Below are 15,032 nucleotides of genomic sequence, written 5' to 3'. Positions count from 1 at the left end.
AGGTTGTGGAAGTTCTTCTGGATGATATCCTGAAGAGTGTTTTCCAACTTGGTTCCATTCTCCCCCTCACTTTCAGGCACCCCAATCAGACGTAGATTTGGTCTTTTTACATAATCCCATACTTCTTGCAGGCTTTGTTCATTTCTTTTTCTTCTTTTTTCTTTTGGTTTCTCTTCTTGCTTCATTTCATTCATTTGATCCTCAATGGCTGATACTCTTTCTTCCAGTTGATCGAGTCAGTTACTGAAGCTTGTGCATTTGTCACTTATTTCTCGTGTCATGGTTTTCATCTCTGTCATTTCGTTTATGACCTTCTCTGTATTAATTAGTCTAGCTGTCAATTCTTTCACTCTTTTTTCAAGATTTTTAGTTTCTTTGCACTGGGTACGTAATTCCCCCTTTAGCTGTGAGAAGTTTGATGGACTGAAGCCTTCTTCTCTCCTTTCGTCAAAGTCATTCTCTGACCAGCTTTGATCCGTTGCTGGTGATGAGCTGTGCTCCTTTGCAGGGGGAGATGCACTCTTATTTTTTGAATTTCCAGCTTTTCTGCCCTGCTTCTTCCCCATCTTTGTGGTTTTATCTGCCTCTGGTCTTTGATGATGGTGACGTACTGATGGGGTTTTGGTATAGGTGTTCTTCCTGTTTGATAGTTTTCCTTCTAATAGTCAGGACCTTCAGCTGTAGGTCTGTTGGAGATTACTTGAGGTCTACTCCAGACCCTGTTTGCCTGGGTATCAGCAGCAGAGGTTGCAGAAGATAGAATATTGCTGAACAGCGAGTGTACCTGTCTGATTCTTACTTTGGAAGCTTCCTCTCAGGGGTGTACTCCACCCTGTGAGGTGTGGGGTGTCAGACTGCCCCTATTGGGGGATATCTCCCAGTTAGGCTACTTAGGGGTCAGGGACCCACTTGAGCAGGCAGTCTGTCCGTTCTCAGATCTCAACCTCCGTGTTGGGAGATCCACTGCTCTCTTCAAAGCTGTCAGACAGAGTTGTTCACGTCTGCACAGGCCTCTGCTGCTTCCCCTGTTATTTTTTAGCTGTGCCCTGTCCCCAGAGGCGGAGTCTGCAGAGACAGGCAGGTTTCCTTGAGCTGCTGTGAGCTCCACCCAGTTCGAGCTTCCCAGCGGCTTTGTTTACCTACTTAAGCCTCAGCAATGGCGGGCACCCCTCCCCCAGCCTCACTGCTGCCTTGCGGTTAGATCGCCACAGACTGCTGTGTTAGCAAGGAGGGAGGCTCCGTGGGCGTGGGACCCTCCCGCCCAGGTGTGGGGTATATTCTCCTGGTGTGCCCGTTTCCTTACAGCGCAGTATTGGGGTGGGAGTTACCCGATTTTCCAGGTGTGGTGTGTCTCAGTTCCCCTGGCTAGGAAAAGGGATTCCCTTCCCCCTTGCGCTTCCCAGGTGAGGCGATGCCTCACCCTGCTTCAGCTCTCGCTGGTCGGGCTGCAGCAGCTGACCAGCACCGATTGTCTGGCATTCCCTAGTGAGAAGACCCCAGTACCTCAGTTGAAAATGCAGAAATCACCAGTCTTCTGTGTTGCTCATGCTGGGAGTGGGGACTGGAGCTCTTCCTATTTGGCCATCTTGCTCCGCCCCCTCACATTTTCTTCATCTAGTCTACTGTTGATGGGCATTTAGGTTGATTCCATGTCTTTACTATTGTGAATGGTGCTGTGATTAACATACACATGCATGTGTCTTTATAATAGAACAATTTGTGTATTGGGGGGTATATACCCAATAACAGGATTGCTGGGTCAAATGGTAGTTCTGTTTTAAGTTCTTTGAGCAATCACCAAACTGTTTTCCACAATGGCTGGACTAATTTGCATTCCCATTAGTAGTGTATAAGCATTCCCTTTTCCTGCAACCACACAGGCATTTGTTATTTTTTAACTTTATATTAATAAGCCATTCTGACTGGTGTGAGATGGTAGCTCATTGTGGTTTTGATTTGCATTTCTCTAATGATTAGTGATGATGAGCATTTTTAATACCATTAAATGTTTAAGCTTCTTAAGTAAGTTTGATAGTTAGCAGAGCCTCTTGAGAAAATAATATTAAAAAATCAGTAATATTTTAAAGACACTTCCTTTTTTCTGCTTAACTGAGAGTATCTGGAAAACCCAGCAACAATTCTAGGAAGCTTCTCTGACACAGAAAACAATCCCAGGCCAGAGACATTTGAACTTGGGCACTTTACAATCTACTTACTTTTTATTTTTCACTTTTACAATCCTTCTGCTGAGCTGCAAAATGAGTGAGAGCTATAAAGGAATATTAGAATTTTTAGTGTTTTCAGATCCACTCAGAAGGCTTTCTGATCTGAGTAATGCTTTAACTATGTTAACACAGAAATACAGCATCAATGTTAGTAGCTTAGACTTAAAGAACTATGCTTAGTATTGAATGGCATGTTTAACTTCTGCCTTTTTCATAATCTAAAGACTTATCTGAAGTTATACAATAAAAAAGATCAATGTTTAAACTCTAAAAGACTGTTACGTTCAAAAATCTACCCCCCAAAGTCCTTCATCTTTCATTGGGTCACTATTTTAATATGTGATTAAAGCACAGTAATGCCACAAGTGATGATGTGAGACTTTCTGCAGGATTAGTCCATCCACATTCAGCCTTCTGTCCTTAGCTTCTTAGTTGAGCAGAATTCTACAGTATCAGACATCACTGCCTGCCTGTTCTTCTAATAATTTAAAGTTAATTTCAAAATAAATAATTATGAGAACCTATCTGTGTCATACCCATGCTATACTTTTTCTTCTTTCAAAAATCATCTTCTTCCTTGTTCCTCAGATAGCCCTGCAGAAAACCTCCAATCAAATGCTTAGAAATAGAAGCTCCCTGCATACTCAGTCCATAGATACTGGACTACCTATGGATACATTAAGATGCAACTCATTTCCCTGGGTATTTAAGGTATATATGAAGACTAAAATACTCTTTTTTGCTTTAGGAAGATTCTTAGTTTAACTTTTAATTACTTTCTAGGAATGACTGCCTCTACCCAATTCACTTAAGCAGATGTAACTACAACTGCAAAAACACTGCTGACTGATGTCCTCTAGAGACCTGTTCATTACCTGTCATTAAGAAGTGTTTTAAAAGTTTGCATAATTGATCCATCCAATAAGTCATCATTGATTTATGGGGTTCTGTGTTGAAGAGTTGCTCTTTAAAAATTCATCACACCAGTATGTGTCTTTACAATCCATTAGCTGTTTACGTACCCACAGTCTTAGCATTGATTGACCTTGGACTGAGATTCTCATGGACTTCTTTTTTTTGCAAGTCCTCAATATAGAAAAGCAATACTTCAGCCTTATCCCTTGACAGCTATACTTTGATTTTTTTCCCCTCCATCAAAATGAAAACTTTACTTGAAATGATGAATAAATAAAGCATATTCCATAAACAGCTCTTCACTATTATTTAAGCTTATGGGCTGCGTTGTGTGAATCTCCTTTCCCCACCATCAGATTCAAGTGTGTAAATGTTCTAAAAGGCTTTGAAAGTTTTATGATTATTTCAGGGGATGGTGGAGTAATAGCTGAAGAGTAAAGCTATTAGTTTTAATATTTATATTGAGTGCTCTGAAACATTAATGTGACAGGATGTAAGATCAGTGCAGTGGGATATATTTACTTCACAACCACTGCCACGTGGCAAAAAGGAAAAAAAGCTCTGTGTGTGTGCATCTATTTTCTAAAATTTTGAGGTCAAGGTTCAAATGCTTGTGGGTTATTTTTTTGTTTTCCTTTTCACAAGATTTAAAGTTTCAACTGACAGATACATTTGCTTTTCTTGAACTTGAGCTACTCTTAGGAGGCAGGAATGTACTGCCATACAAAGCTTGGCACATGGGTTTGTTAGTTTATGAGTCTGCATTCAAATATCCTCTGAGCCTGCCATGGTAAATACTATCCACCAGATAAATAACACTAGGTTATGCCACCTGTGTCTTGAGAAAATTTAAAGAATGATGGTTATAATCTGGATAGAGAAACCTTCACGGACAGCTACTCTTACTACATATGGAGAAGTAAGGCAAAACATTTCTGATTCTGGACTCTGACAGCTCTGGGTTTCAGTCTCAGCTCCACCCTGACAGGCTGTGTGAACTCGTGAAAGTTCCTTCACATTTTCAAGTATAGGTTATTGATTTTTTAAATAATTGTACCAACAACATAGTTCTTGTGATGATTAAATGAGATAATCTCTTTAAAGACCTGGCACAAATGGCATAAATATTTCCTATTATTATCATCACCAAAATCAAATGAGCAAATACCTTTGGTGTGCCTGTAGGGTGCAAGGCACTGCATTTGTACCTATAATCAGATTATGGGGTTCTCATTCTCAAGTAATTAATTTACTTATTAATCCTATTGTTTTGTTATTAATTTACTTATTAATCTTATTAATTTACTTATTAATCTTATTACTTTGAATACTTCAGAGATATTGCAGATTTAGTTCCAGATCAACACAATAAAGCAAATCACATGCAAATTTTTTGGTTTTCTGGTACATAAAAAAGTTATGCTTCCACTATACTATATTCTATTAGTGTATAATAGCATTATGTCTAAAAAAAAAGTTTTAGAAATGCTAACAATCGTCTGAGTCATTAGCAAGTTGCAATCTTTTTGCTCATGAATGGTCTTACCTCAATGTTGATGGCTGCTGACTGGCCAGGTGGCAGTTGCTGAAGGTTGGGGTGGCTGCGGCAATTTCTTTCTTTTTTTTTTTTTATTATTATTATTATACTTCAAGTTCTAGGGTACATGTGCATAATGTGCAGGTTTGTTACATATGTATACTTGTGCCATGTTGGTGTGCTGCACCCATCAACTCGTCAGCACCCATCAATTCGTCATTTATATCAGGTATAACTCCCAATGCAATCCCTCCCCCCTCCCCCCCATGATAGGCCCCGATGTGTGATGTTCCCCTTCCCGAGTCCAAGTGATCTCATTGTTCAGTTTCCACCTATGAGTGAGAACATGCGGTGTTTGGTTTTCTGTTCTTGTGATAGTTTGCTAAGAATGATGGTTTCCAGCTGCATCCATGTCCCTACAAAGGACACAAACTCATCCTTTTTTATGGCTGCATAGTATTCCATGGTGTATATGTGCCACATTTTCTTAATCCAGTCTGTCACAGATGGACATTTGGGTGGCAATTTCTTAAAATAAGACAACAATGAAGTATGCTACATTGATTGACTTCCTTTCATGAACAACTCCACAGTAGCATGCAATGTTGTTTGATACCATTTTACCCACAGTAGAACTTCTTTCAAAATTGGAGTCAATCTTCTCAAACTCTGCTGCTTTATCAACTATTTATGTAATATCCAAATCCTTTGCTGTCATTTCAACAATGTTCACCGCATCTTCGCCAAGAATAGAGACTATCCCAAGAAACCTCTTCCTTTGCTCATCAATAAGAAACAGTTTCTCATCTGTTCAATTTTTATCATGAGATCACAGCAATTCAGATTTTCAGGATCTACTTCTAATTCTGGTTCTTTTGCTATTTTCACCACATTTTCTATTTTCACCACATTTTTGCTATTTTCACCATATTCACCTCCACTGAAGTCTTGACCCCCTCAAAGTCATCCATGAGAATTGGAATCAACTTCTTCCAAGCTTCTGTTAATGTTGATATTTTGACTTCCTCCCATGAATCCTGAATGTTCTTAATGGCATCTAGAATGGTGAATCCTTCCCAGAAGGTTTTCAATTTACTTTGCCCAAATCCATTAATCACTATCTATGGTAGCTATAGCTTCATGAAACATATTTCTTAATAAGACTTGAAAGATGAAATTACTCTTTGATCTTTGTGTTGCAGAAGGATATGAAAACAATATTCATCTCCTTGTACATCTCCATCAGCGTTCTTGGTTAACTAGGTACATTGTCAATGAACAGTAATACTTTGAAAGGAATCTTTTTTTCTGAACAGTAGATCTCAACTCTGGGCTTAGAATATTCAGTAAACCATGCTGTAAACAGATGTGCTGTCATCCAAAATTTGTTGTTCCATGTATAGAGCACAGGCAGAGTAGATTTAGTATAATTCTTAAGGGCCCTAGGATTTTTAGAATAGTAAATGGCTTCAGCTTTAAGTCACCAGCTGCATTAGCCCCTAACAAGAGAGTCAGCCTGTTCTTTGAAACTTTGAAGCCAGGCATTGACTCCTCTCTGGCTATGAAAGTCTTAGATGCATCTTCTTCCAATAGAAAGCTGGTTTGCCTACATTGAAAATCTGTTGTTTAGTGTAGCCGCTTTCATCAATGAGTTTAGCTAGATCTCTGGATAACTTGCTGCACCTGCTACATCAGCACTTGCTGCGTCACTAGGCACTTTTATGTTACAAAGATGGCTTCTTTTCCTTAAATCTCATGAACTAACTTCTGCTGGCTTCAAACTTTCTTTGCAGTTTCCTCACCTCTCTCAGCATTCAGAAAATTGAAGAGAGTTAGGACCTTGCTCTGGATTAGGCTTTGACTTAAGGGAATGCTGTGGTTGGTTTGATTTTCTTTGTTTTATGTTTTTTTGTTGTTATTGTTCTTTTTTGGTTGTTGTTCTTTTTTTTTTTTTTTTTGTCGGTTTTTTTTTTTGTTTTCTTGTTTTTTTTTTTTTTTTTTGTTCTCAGCTCACTGCAAGCTCCGCCTCCTGGGTTTAGGCCATTCTCCTGTCTCAGCCTCCCGAGTAGCTGGGACTACAGGCACCCGCCACCTCGCCTGGCTAGTTTTGTTTTGTAGTTTTTAGTAGAGACGGGGTTTCACCGTGTTAGCCAGGATGGTCTCGACCTCCTGACCTCGTGATCCGCCCGTCTCGGCCTCCCAAAGTGCTGGGATTACAGGCTTGAGCCACCGTGCCCGGTCATCAGGCTGGAGTACAGTGGCGCGATCTCAGCTCACTGCAATCTCCGCCTCCCGGGTTCAAGTGATTCCCCTGCCTCAGCCTCCCGAGTAGCTGGGACTACAGGCGCCCACCACCATGCCCAGCTAATTTTTTGTATTTTAGTAGAGACGTGGTTTCACCATGTTGGCCAGGATGATCTCGAACTCCTGACCTCATGATCCGCCCACCTCAGCCTCCCAAGTGCTGAGATTACAGGTGTGAACCACCGCGCCTGGCCAGTTGGTTTGATTTTCCACCCAATCACTAAAACTTTCTTCATATCAACAGTGAGGCTGTTTGGTTTTCTTACCATTCATGTGTTCCCTGGAATAGCACTTTTAATTTCCTTCAAGAACTTTCTTTTTGCATCACAACTTGGCTAACTGTTTGGTGCAAGAGAGCTAGCTTTTGGCCTCTCTCAATTTTCAACATGCCTTCCTCACTGAGCTTAATCGTTGCTAGCTTTTGATTTAAAGTGAGAAACATGTGACTCTTCCTTTCACTGGAACACTTAGAGGCCTTTGTGGATTATTAACTTTATTAACTGGCCTAATTTCAATATTCCTGTGTCTCGGAGAATAGGGAGGCCTGAGGAGAGTGAGAAAGAGAAACAGCTGCTTGGTGGAGCAGTCAGAACATAAACACTTACCAATTAAGTTTGCCATCTTATGTGGTACCCCAAAATAATTACATAGTAACATAAAAGATCACGGATTACAAATCACTATAACACATATGGTAAGCATCAAAAAGTTTGAAATATTGCAAGAATTACCAAAATGTGACACAGAGACTCAAAGTGAGCACAGGATCTTGGAAAAATGGCACCAATAGATAACAAAGCAGGTTTGCCACAAACCTTCGGTTTGTAAAAAAAACACAGTATCTGCAAAGCACAATGAAGTGAAACACAATAAAATGAGGTATGCCTCTGTTGGGAAAACAAAAACATTTTCCCACTTAAATCTCAAAAGTATCTATTTTTTTATTCTGGTATTATTCTGGTGTTATTCTGGTATTAAAGCAGACTCCGAAGACCTGGGTTCAAGTCCCAGCTCTGCCTTTTGCTGCCTGAACACCACCACACTTGTCATATGATCACTCTGGGACTCTTTTGTCATATGTAAAATGAGGATATTAATAGTTACCTCACATAGTTACTGTGAAGATTAAAGAAGATGATGTTAATACTGTTTGTGGTAAAAACTAAGCTGTTAAAAATGTGCTATGTTCAGACAATCTCAGGTTTGAGGAGTTAGGCAAACCCAAGTGGTCACATCAGTTACCAGTTATCTTTAGGTGTCAATAACAATGAAAACATTCATTATGAAATAAGTGAGACAAGGAGTAAGTTGTGGTAAGGGTCAGCTAAGGAAGAGCTTGCTTTTATGCTAGTATAATCATGACAAGGTTGGATTGGAGCTGGACATTTAATAACAATTTCAACATCAATAAACAGATATGAGTAATTAAGTACAAGTGAATTTGAATTGGTATACCTACTATGAACACAAGTGAAGGGAAGGAGCCTAGGTGTGTGGGATGGTAGAGGTGTGGGGTGGGCATGGCTTGAACACTGAACCCTGGAAGAAGAAGTCAGGCAGGTAAGCTAGGGAAGGAGGGCAACCTTGAGCACAGGCTAAAGAGATGTTATTTGATCCTGCAGTCCAGCTTAAAATATGTTCATAGCTCAAAGCAACAGTCTAAACTTTGAATGTACATCAGAACCACTTGGGGAGCTTTTACAAATCCATTACCAAGACTTCACCCCAGGCTGTTTAAAACAGGATTTCTGGAGGAGAGACCCAGATATCAGTATTTTTTTTTATTTTTATTTTTTATTATTATACTTTAAGTTCTAGGGTACATGTGCATAACGTGCAGGTTTGTTACATATGTATACTTGTGCCATGTTGGTGTGCTGCACCCATCAACTCGTCAGCACCCATCAATTCGTCATTTATATCAGGTATAACTCCCAATGCAATCCCTCCCCCCTCCCCCCCATGATAGGCCCCGATGTGTGATGTTCCACTTCCCGAGTCCAAGTGATGTCATTGTTCAGTTCCCACCTATGAGTGAGAACATGCGGTGTTTGGTTTTCTGTTCTTGTGATAGTTTGCTAAGAATGATGGTTTCCAGCTGCATCCATGTCCCTACAAAGGACACAACCTCATCCTTTTTTATGGCTGCATAATATTCCATGGTGTATATGTGCCACATTTTCTTAATCCAGTCTGTCACAGATGGACATTTGGGATATCAGTATTTTTAAAGCTCCCAGGTGATTCTGGTGCAGCCAAGGTTGAGAACCACTAGTTTGAAATGACTAGAGAGAGAGATTTTGAAGACTGCAATCCAGAGGTATAGATTCAAGTTGGTCTGAAGGTATGTTCCTCCCATATTCTAAACTCACAACTTCTATCTTCTGTTTTCCATTATTAGTCTCTCCCTTTTCTTTTGGAATATTTCCTCAGATGTGTGAGATTCTGCATGTGCATGCTCACATTCAAGAACAAGGTACTAAAAAGATTATAGAAAATTTCTTTACATGGATTTTGTATGAATTTGAAATTTTTTTTCCCCAATTATTGGGCTTTACTGTCAGTGCATAAGTGATGAGCTGTCTTTTTTGTTGAAAGATTCACAAACGTCAATACTCATAGGTCTTTTCTTTGGGATTCTCTGCATTCTGAAATGAGGCCTCCAAACTCCCCCTTGAACATTATATAGGACTGGATACATCTAGTCTGTGAGCAGGGCAGGGAAAGGATGTCAAGATCCCTACCAGTCAATATACCAACTATCACTCAATGCCCCTGTCTTCTGACTCTGCACCTCATCCTTTGCCCTCCCATGTGGCCATATCCCCCACCCCAGAGCCTGCCTGGTTACATTTTTCCAGAGATTAAATCCCTGTCCTCTGCGGTGAATAGAGGGGTTGGAGGGAGGAAAAAGAGGAGGTATTGGGGGTGGGTACAGACCTGGGCTGTATTGGACTGGGCCGGGGCTCTGGGAGTCCAAACGCTCCATGCACTAAGCTTCTACGAATTCTCCTGATTTCTGCTTCATCTCCTGATTTTTTCACCCCATTATGTGACAGCTGGTGTCCAATTCTGATTTTTTTCTAGGGTTTTATCAGATAAATTCATTCATGTGTTGTTAATACTATCAGCACTTGTGCTTTAACTTCCTCTGCCCTGCCGAATCATTCACTAGCCTCCACCGACTTCCTATCTTCCAGAAATGGCTTAGCCCCTTCTTGTCTGCTTGTGCCTCCCTTCCTGCTTCTTTGTCCCTGTGGGTTTATGAAAGTTTGTTTTTGTTATTTGCATATTATATGAATAGAGACATTCAAGTGGAAGAGAAGAGAAATACATGTGGTCAATCTGCCATGTTTAAATAGAAGTCCCAAAGGTTTGGGGGCAGGGGTGATTGTTGTTTTTATAAATATTGTGCAGAACTATGAAAAATAGATAGAAGTGGACTCACGAGGAGTGCAGAAGTTAGAGAGCTTCTCCTCAGCTTTCACTTTTTCCTTTAAACCCAGACCAACTCTGAGAACACAAATATAAGAAAGCAGTGGTGGTCTCTAATTGCAGTCTCCACTTCCTGCCTTTCTAGATCTTTCTGCCAAAATGTAGAGAGACCAAAGAGCCATGAAGAAGTTGTCTTGTTTCCTACTTGGATGACATGTTTCTTTTATAAATTCTGTCACTCAGCAAAGTCTCCTTATGTGCCTTCTACCTAAAGATGCTTAATATTGTGTGGGGGATGCAAAGATCAACAAAATAGTGTGTGCTCAAGAAATTTAGAAGCTAGTGGGAAAGCCAGTAGAGGAAAAACTGTTATGTCACATGCCCATGTGCTCTGTCTTACCTTACAAGTCTTGAGAAGTGAATAACCCTCCTATCATTGCCCAACCTCATCTCTTCAGTATCAAAAAACACTGGTTTCATCATGGAGGTTCTGCTTGTGAACACTCAAAGAGGGCAAAACTAAATGGTAAACAGGTGAGCATTGCCACTACAATCTAAACTATTCCAATTCCAACTCCCCTCTGCAACTCCCCAGCCTCAGCAGAGATCTTTAAGAAAGAAAGCTCTTGACCAATGCCAATGCATATTTTCATACTGAATAAGTATTGCCTAGGCCCAAATTCAAAGCAGGAAATATGTATCAGCAGATGAAAGTCTTGATGTGAACATTCTAATTTGTATCTTCTCATCTTTCATCTCCTCTCTCTCTTCCCCTACCTCTCCTTGTCCTTTTTCCATTTAAAAATTTCACTTTGAGCAACACCCCAAATGCTCACATGGAGACAAGTAAACACACTCTTTGTTTGTCCCTAGCTACGGGTCCTTTAATGTAAAGGTCGCATGGCAAATATTTTCCATCCCAAATGTCAAAACCACCATGGACTTCCCCGAGGGGACTGTTTTTCCAAAACTCCGTGAAATCAGGTTGGCAGGCCAGGACAGACATAATGCTGCAGCTACACATATCCCTTGAAAAACCACAGGAAATAGTACACTCAGAGTCCTCACATTACCACATTGAAACAGGCCAAGGCGGGGCTCCTGGGGTGCTCACCAGGCATCATGAGCGGCAGGTACAACCACATACTCACTCACAGTCAGGACCATGGCCCCTCTCACTGGCTGCTCCTTTTGCCTAACAAAGAAAATTTGCAGATGCACACACCTCACTCAAAGGGAATAACTAGTCTTTAAAAATCTTCTGTGGGGAGACACCCACACACCCTTGCAGGCTTATTCTCCAGGAATGGCAAGCTCTACCATGCACATATAATAGTAGCAGCAGCGTCCCTGTGAGTGTGCTTCCCTCTGTGGGATTCCAAAGTGCTGTACACACCATACGGAAAACCTGGCAAAAGAATTCAGATTAGTAGACAGCCTTTTCATAAATTCTTTCTCTACCTTCCTAGTAAGGGGAAAAGAGGAAGGCAGAGAGGAGAAGAGAAGATGTGAGAAGGTTATAACTTGTTCACAACTTGCCCCCTTCTTCTGCCTGACTCAGAGGTTTTGGGTCTTGCCTGTTTACCTGATCTCCATTCCCTAGTGTTCTAACAAAAGGAGAGGTAGAAGTTATACTGGAAGAATCTACAGAAAAAATCAATAAGAATAAAAGAACCCATATGATGCCCTAAGGGGCTGTATGGTGAAGGAAATGTGACATATTGGGAGGCATTGTACAGGACGGGGAGCTTGGAGAAAAGAGGTGGCAAAAAGATTAATGTAAGGGTAAAAGGAAAGAATTTTTTGGGCTAAGTGAGAAATTTCTGCAAGTCTTTTTGGGCAAAACAATGGAAGACAATGGGTGATATTACCATACCTTGCATTGGTCTATGTACTTGAACTTCTTTCAGTGACTGAAATATACAAGAGAAGCTTTGAATTTGTTTTGGAACCATAATCTTTTAACTAGACTACTGCTCTGGTATGAGACCACATTGCAGAAGCTTTCTAGGCCTTCCTAGAGAGTGGCTCCATACATATTTGTGCTACCTATCTATCTTTTCTGCAACCCCCAAAGATATTTTGTCCCATTCAACTACCTCTTAAGAATAAGCCTTCTAGGCTCTTTTCCTCCTCTTCCTCTGGAAGTGCACACTAGACCTTGGGTGGTCTCCATCCAGAGTACTCACCAAAATGAGGTTTAGCCAGTGAGTGGAAAATAATGTTCAAACTAATGAAAAGGTAAGGACTCTTTGATTAATGTACTATCATTTGCCTACCCTTCCAGATACACCTTTCTGCACCCTGGTCTAGGTCCCAGGGCCTGACCTCCGTGATCTGATGGATGACAAGAATCCTTTGTCTTCTAACTTGTGGTTGAATTTGGTCAGTGGGGAACACTAGAAGGAGATCTGGAGATAGGATCTGGTTATTTACTCCCAAACTCATTTCCTGTTCTACAGGAGTGTCCCTCAACCATTGGCACAGCCTCAATTGAAAGGCCCCCTCTACACAGCTTTCTCCTTCCCTGGGTTTCGGTAACCACTTTCTTCCTGACTCATTCAGACCTGAGATTCACTAGCTCTGGAGTCTGGCATTATCCTTTGTGAGTTTTCCCTGCTCCTCATCCACGTCCTTGTAAATAGTCTTTTTATTAGAGTGTCTTTCAAATTACCAAATTAGAGGGTACCATCTGTTTCTAGCTGGAACCCTGACTGACACAGTTGGTAGAATGAAATTTACCAAAGCAAAATGCCTAGCCTACCCAAAGGGCAAAAATAAAACGAGGGTGCTATTTATTAAGCAGTCATAAAAATAAACATAAGCTGAAGAAAAATCTTGTCAGACTTAGGTTACATAAGAGAGCATTAAATTGAAACAAATAAATCATATTGTAATACAGATTCCTATAGGAAGACTGATTCCTATCACTGTATTATAAGAAAGACTTAAAAATTGTTTACAATCATTTTTCTTTTAAAATTTCTTTAAAAATTAAGAAACAACGCAAAACACTACTTTCAATAAAGCAGTTAACCCTAAAAGACCAAGAAGAAAGGGATCTGGCTTGGATCATAAAGATTCTAAAGAAATTAAAGGCAGAATAAAAGAAGTAAGATCTGCATTACAAGCAGTAAAGAGCAGAATTGCCACTGAATAAAATCAAGTCATTGGTTGTGAGGAATTCACTTGAGGGACTCTATCACACACAGAAGAAATGCATAAAAAACATCAGCTGAAAATAAGCTGAGCACTAAGCGAAGTTACTAAATAGCCTACGTACAAGATGGACATTCAATAAGCAAAGCTTTCTAATACATCAGAATAACTATGTAGAAGCCATAACAGGAAAAGACACCATTCATCTTAGAAACAATAATTATATACTTAATATATTTTTATATTAACAACAAATATTTATGGAGTAGTATGAAGAAAACTATAGAACTTTATTGAGTTATAAAAAATAAATGGAATGGCATGTTATATCATTGACTAAGAAGATTCACTACTGTAAAAATGTCAATTATGCACAAATTAATATAGGGGTTTTAATGCAATAATAATCAAAATCCTAGTGGGACTTATGTTTGGTCTGCCGTGGAAAGAGCAAGAACTTGACAAAATGATTTTGAATTTATGTAAGAAAGAGAGCAAAAAATAGCAAAGAAAAATAAGTTCAAAGAAAAAACTTGACCTACCAAGCTACACTATTAAGTTATAATAATCAAAACGTTTTATTAGTTGTACAATTATGAGAAAAGCTAATACATGCAAGAGAATGATATTTTTAAGATAATAATTTTATAAGTACATAATGAGACATCATCAATCCATGAAGAAAAGAGATTATTCAATAATTGATGCTAAAACATGAGGTTACATTATTGAAAAAATATGTGCCACTTCACCTCATGTTACAACAAAACCCATTCCAAATGAATTAAAGAACTATAATTATTAAATTATGCCACGAATTATACCAAAAAAAAGCTAGGCAAATTGATATATACTTATTAAATCTTGGATTGAGGAAGAATTTTCTACATAAAAGTAACACAAAATATCATAAAGAAATAGTTTATTAGTTTTTTTAAAAAGCTAGTGCTGGCTTCGGCAGCACATATACTAAAATTGGAACAATAAAGAGAAGATTAGCACAGCCCCCGCACAAGGCTGAGACGCAAATTTGTGAAGCATTCTACATATACATATATTTATACTTTAAGTTCTGGGATACTTGTGCAGAACGCACGGGTTTGTTACATAAGTATTCAAGTGCCGCGGTGGTTTGCTGCACCTATCAAATCGTCATCTACATTAGGTATTTCTCCTAATGCTGTCCTTAATGCTATCCCTCCTAATGCTATCCCTCCCCTACAACCCCACCTCACGACACGCCCCAGTGTGTGATGTTCCCCTCCCTGTGCCCGTATATTCTCATTGTTCAACTCACACTTATGAGTGAGAACATGTGTTTGGTTTACTGTTCCTGTGTTAGTTCACTGAGAGTGATAATTTCCAGCTTCATCCACGTCCCTGCAAAGAACAAGAACTCATCCTGTTTTATGGCTCCATGGTATTCCATGGTATATATGTGCCACATTTTCTTTATC

At 39.7% G+C, this 15,032-nt stretch overlaps 1 non-coding gene across 1 annotated transcript; it reads left to right on the top strand.

Annotated features, from left to right (window-relative positions):
- The first annotated feature begins 14,520 nt into the window (after window positions 1-14,520).
- LOC111541559 lies at window positions 14,521-14,627 on the top strand. Its single transcript, XR_002731300.1, has one exon. It is a non-coding gene; the product is annotated as a U6 spliceosomal RNA (small nuclear RNA).
- Window positions 14,628-15,032: the final 405 nt, after the last annotated feature.

This window comes from Piliocolobus tephrosceles, chromosome 1 (genome assembly GCF_002776525.5).
Source record: "Piliocolobus tephrosceles isolate RC106 chromosome 1, ASM277652v3, whole genome shotgun sequence".
In the NCBI taxonomy this organism is placed as follows: Eukaryota; Metazoa; Chordata; class Mammalia; order Primates; family Cercopithecidae; genus Piliocolobus; species Piliocolobus tephrosceles.
This window is presented reverse-complemented; position numbering and strand designations above follow the sequence as displayed.